We start from the raw sequence: 6000 nt of genomic DNA on the forward strand, positions 1-6000 counted from the left end.
CACTTAAAGAAATTCTCGACCTCCTTAGTCATCAGAGAAATGCCAATCAAAACGACACTGAGATGCCATCTTACACCCATCAGAATGGCTAAGATCAATAACTCAACTGACACCACATGCTGGCGAGGATGTGGAGAGAGAGGAACACTCCTTCATTGCTGGTGGGAATGCAAACTAGTATAACCACTTTGAAAATCTATCTGGCGCTTTCTCAGAAAAATAGGAATAGGGCTTCCTCAAGACCCAGCTATTCGACTCCTTGGAATATACCCAGAAGATGCACTATCACACAACAGGGACATATGCTCAACCATGTTCATAGCAGCCTTATTCATAATAGCCAGAACATGGAAACAGCCTACGTATCCCTCAGTAGAAGAATGGATAAAGAAACTGTGGTACATTTATACTATGGAATACTACTCAGCTATTAAAAACGAGGAATTCCTGAAATTTGTGGAGAAATTGATTGAACTAGAAATTATCATAATGAGTGAGTTCACCCAGAAGTAAAAAGAATTAAATGGTATATACTCACTTATATTGAGACACTAGTCCAAGGGGTACATCCCCATGAAAAACTTTACCTACCAGGAAAGTGGGTCAGACAGGAGGACATCCTATTGAGACTTTAGGTGTGAGAAGCCTGGGAGAATGAGGAAATAGAAGGATCCAGAGGGTCCTCGAAAACTACAGGCGGGTCTGGGCCCTGGGGTCCTCCTCAAACTATGGCACCAGCCAAGGAAAATATTTCCTACCTGAATTTCCTACCTGATAGGAAATTCAACAAGAGACTTACTCTTCCCACACTCACACCCACAACCCTTCTCCCAGCATTCTTTCACTTAATAGCTCCGGGGAGCACTGTGCACATTTTATTCCACAGGAAGTGCCCTGCTGGAGTTATGGTCTATGACAAGCAGGACTCTTCCCACATTCTCCCTATGTTGGTTTTATGGTAAATAGTTTCTTTCTCTGCGTAAACAGCACTTCTGTTTTGCAGCCATAATTCTCCCAGTGACTTGGTCTCAGCCCTTCATTTAAATGGTTTCTGTAATCCTATGTTTTATTCATTTCATTGCTGCGTGGATTTCATCATGAAGAAATGTCTTCAATTCATACATTTCTAGTCTTTATAGTCCCCAAGGCTTTTTTCAAATATGTATTTTTTATATATTGTATTGTGTACTACTTTACAGTTTATAAATCATGCACTCGAATAATACATTCTAAATGGACAAAGTAAAATGGAAATAAAAGTCATAACATTTTCTTTCTATACACACAGCATTTGTCTTTTGTTTCTGTCCAGTAAAGACACCCCCGACTGGAAACCAATGGCACACATCACACCTGTAACAAGGACTTCTTTCACAATGCTGGCACATTTCAAGGCTGGTTTCTGTCTCCCTCAGAGCCATAAAAATCCCTGTGTGGTTCTGTGCTCATTTGGCCTTTTCTGTTATTCTTTGTACACCCCCATGTTACCTATTTCTAAACTCATATGCCATCTGTTTCCTCCTTTGGTTTTCACAAAGCCATTGGACTTAATTGGTCATGGCAAGCGGTTTTTAAGATGGCCAGTTTCATTTCATTCATGTGATCAATCACAGGCTGGGCTGAAACGTCAGCCAAAAAGTGAAGGTAGGGCTCAGGACATAACACAGCACATGGTCCAGGCCACAGAGGCCATGCTTGTGATATCTGGTGTTGTAGGCCCAAAACTAATACTAAAGCTCTCACCACCTATCCACCACTCTACCCTGAGAGCTACCATCTTTACTTGCAAAAAGTACACACCAGCACTGTGGTTCAAAGACTTGCTGTACATAAGAATTACCTGGAAGACATGTTAATGTTCCTGGGCCCTGGGCCTAGGATACCAATGCAGTGGGTTTGGGGTCATTTTTAGAATGACGCTCTCGTGATGGCTTTCCAGGTGGTGCTCTCTGGTCCTTCTGATAAGGCAGACACACTATAGCAGTCATTTTGCTACAACTCTCTAACTTTTAAAATGTCCAGCCCTGGGAGCTCTGTTCTCTTGTATTTGGAGATGTCCAGAGCATCTTCCGACACAAACTCATGTTGCTCTGGTTGGCGGCCATTAGCAGAGTGACTAAGAAGAGGAGAGTGACCAGTTGGTCCTCATGCATGATGGTGATGCCTGGTGTGCAGATGCACTTGAGCAACATCTCAGCTGCTTACCTTGTCTGGGCTTCTCCTCTCTTCAGCACTCTGTCCATCTTCATCCAAGCTCTTATGTTAATTGAATCCCATCAGAGAGGCCAGGCTGCATTTTACACCCAAAACAATGACTTGTACCACGCTGCCAGCATATCTAAAGGCATGTTTAAAGAGATTTTTAAATCCAGGAACTTGATCAGATTGTATTTCAGTGTCCAAACCATCCCCGCTATCTTTCATAACCTTCCTCTGAATTGAATATTGAGTACGTGCTTCAGCCCAGCAAAGTCACAAGACCTTCATAATACTAGAATTACTTTGTTTTTTTTTCTCAGAAGGTCATTACTTATTCTTCTGAAGGGTCATTCAATCATTTCCATGTTACTAAAACTCTGTTGTTGTTGTTGTTGTTGTTGTTTGTCTGCTTCTAGTATTATGAACTCAAGGCCTTTTGTCATAAATAATTTGATATTTTAATTTGATAATTCAAAATATTTTAATAGTTTTAGTATTCTGTATCATTTATTTCCCCTGACATTATAATGAAATAATATGAGGTTTTAATATTTTTACTGTATTAGTTTGTTGTTTTATAATCTCATTTTTAAATTTCTTGGACAATTTTTATTCTTATTAAGGTAATCTATAGATTCAAGTAAATTAAACAGGTATACTATGCAGAGAGTTTTCTATTCCTCCTTATTTCCATTTCTTCTTTTGTCAAGCTTGCACATGGCTATCTCTCCTGTCTCTGGCACAGTTGGCACATGCCTTGTCATCTCTATGGTTATGGAGAAAGAGACCCAAGGAACTCTATGACTATCATAACGTGTCTTGAAAACTGATGCTGGTTCTTCACCATATCTATTGGGACTCTAGATGAGAGAAGCATGGGAGAATGGCAAAGTAGAAGGATCCAGAGGGTCCTAGAAACCTATAAGTAGAACATTATGATAGGCAGATTTGGGCCCAAGGGTCCCATTCAAACTAAGGCACCAGTCAAAGACAATACAGGCGGTAAACCTTAAACCCCTACCCAGATCTAGCCAATGGTCAGAACACTCTCCACAGTAGAGTGGAGAGTGGGATATGACTTTCTCACATACTCCGGTGCCTCACCTTTGACCATGTCCCCTGGAGGGGGAGACCTGGTGGCACTCAGAAAATTTATTGTACCCACTTTTCAGGAGTCTAAGAATGGGAGGAAGAGCTTGGCAAGCGTTCTCAGCAACCATGGTTGGACTCATGAGCCATACTTTACAATGCTGGGACTCTCTCAATAAGGTCAGGCACGTCAGGCAAACTCTGACTTTAACCCTCAGCTCTTCACTCACAGTAAAGACAAACCCTGTGGGCAGCCTCAGCTTACTCCCTGCTGAAATCCTGTCATGAATGCTGTGCTCCAGGAGCTGCCTTCCTGCCTACCACTGCCCTTTGCTTCCCCTAATTTGTTATTGTCAACAGTCGTTTCAGGGACATTAGAACCCACGCTCCAAAGCCCTTGTAACAAGTTTTCTTTCTTCAATGAAAATTTCTCTATATGACAAGCAATTTTAGTATTTCTCTACTTATCTGCTAATTTGTGCTCTTTATTGGTAGAGGTGACTTTTGTGATCTGACTGTACAATATATTCACTTCTCCAAGTTTTGATTTTTTTATCTTTCTTCCCCATTATCAATATATTAACATATTTATTTATGTTTATATAGATATATTTATCTATATCTTTATATTCTTTTTAAAATATATTTTATTAATTTATTCATATTACATCTCAATTGTTATCCCATCCCTTGTATCCCCCCATTCCTCCCTCCCTCCTATTTTCCCCATAACCCATTTATAGTAAAATTTTAATTAATTAAATTTATTTAATTATAGACTTTTCTAAAATATCTTTGTGCATGTTTAAAGTATGTACAGCTATTTCATTTAGGAAGGGACTGAGAGGGCCAAGAAAACAATGCACAAATGTTTAGCCACGAAGATGGATGAATGAGACGAGCTATAATGAGAGGCACTAAATGTTCAAATACATTCTAAACGCAAAATTTTTTTTCTATTTTTCTTTAAATTCGTAAGCATCTTTAAGTATGTGAGTGTGTGGTACTGTATTCATGGTGTTTCCACTAAGTTATTAATGAATTTTCCTCTAAACACCTAATTGGTGTCTAATATTTTTCATAGGCATTTATGTTAAGGCACTAAGAAATTGTGTTTAGCACAGTAGGAAATTAAGTTCCAATCCTAGCTTTGCCAGTTACAAATCATGATATGGCCATGTTGATTGATCCTTCTATTATCCGTCTCCACTCTGTAACATCGAGACTATTTGGAGAATGAAATGAGTTGATAAGTTAATACATTGACTTTGCATGGAGGTTGCCTAATATCGAATACATTAGCTCTCTGTTGTTTTGTAGCTTACTCAAGAAAAGTACATACAAATTTTTGAAAGACTAACTTTCCAGTCAGTATAAACTCTTCAATATTTACATAGCATGTATTATTGTAAAATTATTTTTATTTCTTAGTATTCATGTAATTATTTTATGTGAAGAAGTTATCATAATCTCTACCCAGGCAGTAATTAAGTGATCTAAACATTTGAGAGAAATACTTGATAATAATTTTGAATTAATACTATCCTTGTCAAACACAACACAGAATAATTTTTTTAAAAGTCAAATCTTCAACTATTACAATTCTTGCAGTAATGAGTTGAGTAAGTATAATACATGGCCAAGAACTCTTGAGCATTTTCAAGTATCTTATTTAGGAAGGAACTGAGAGAACCAGGAAACTGTCCAGTGAGAAGTTTGAATTGAGAAAAGCATAAGTCTACAGCTGTATCCATCAACATTTATCTCTTGATGATTTCTTGATACAACTAACTTAGTTCTTATAAACACAGAGTGAGTGGCCATGGTAGCAAGATAATTTTTGAGATGTATTAAATATTAAACACAACAAGCAAGCTCAGGTTTTTTTTTATTTTCTAGAGAAATAAATGTAGGCTGAGTCACGTCATTTGGAAGTGAATGCCAGCATGAATATTTCTCTCTTACAGAAGTTATTGTTCTATTAGCTTGCATTCCCTTGTGATAGGATTCTTAATTTTTAAACATTGTTCTTATTCTTATTTTATATGGGTGATTTGCCTTCTTGTAGGTGTGTAAACCATGCATGTGTGGTGCCTGGGGAGGCCTCAAAAAGGTGCAGGAATCTCTGGAGCTGGAGTTGTGGATGGCTGTGGATGCTGAGAACCAAATCAGAGTCCTCTGAAGAAAAACAAGTGGTCATAACACCTGAGCTGTCTCTATAACCTCCAACATAGGAGACTTTCAATGGCTGCCTTAGTAAGAAAATATCTAATGGACACCTATTTGGGGAGAAATAAGGATGTCTATTCCATAATGAAGCGTATCCTCTGTGTTCTCCAGATTGAGGAACTGTTTTTAGTTGTTAATGAAAGCACACATCATCTGGCAGAGATCAGTGTATTTACCTCTCCACAGTAGTGCAGTGGTGCTTATTTTTAAGCAGCACATTTTTCTGAGGTACTTAGATTGCTGCACTTTACATAGTTCACCAGTCATGTTTTAGATTTGTAGTTGGAGAAATCTGAATGAAAACCCTAAAAAATATTTTTAAATTGCATTTGAAAAATAGTATTTCTAGAGTACCCTTCTTTCTCTTCTTCTTATTTTCCCTCTGTTTCATTCTTTCTTTCCTCCATTTCCTTTTCATCCTGCCATTGCCTTGTCTCCCTCTTTTTTCTGTTTCTCCTTTTGTCTCTCTCTTTCAGGACCCTT

At 38.2% G+C, this 6000-nt stretch overlaps 1 long non-coding RNA gene across 1 annotated transcript in view; it reads left to right on the plus strand.

The window, feature by feature from the left end:
* LOC311596901 overlaps positions 1 to 5533 on the plus strand; it is a 70908-nt gene extending 65375 nt beyond the window's left edge. The window contains exon 3 of the long non-coding RNA XR_014779026.1: positions 5357 to 5533. This is a non-coding gene — a long non-coding RNA (uncharacterized lncRNA). The remainder of the gene's footprint in view (positions 1 to 5356) is intronic.
* Positions 5534 to 6000: the final 467 nt, after the last annotated feature.

The sequence above is a fragment of the Acomys minous genome, assembly GCF_964271855.1.
Source record: "Acomys minous genome assembly, chromosome: 4".
Taxonomy (NCBI): domain Eukaryota; kingdom Metazoa; phylum Chordata; class Mammalia; order Rodentia; family Muridae; genus Acomys; species Acomys minous.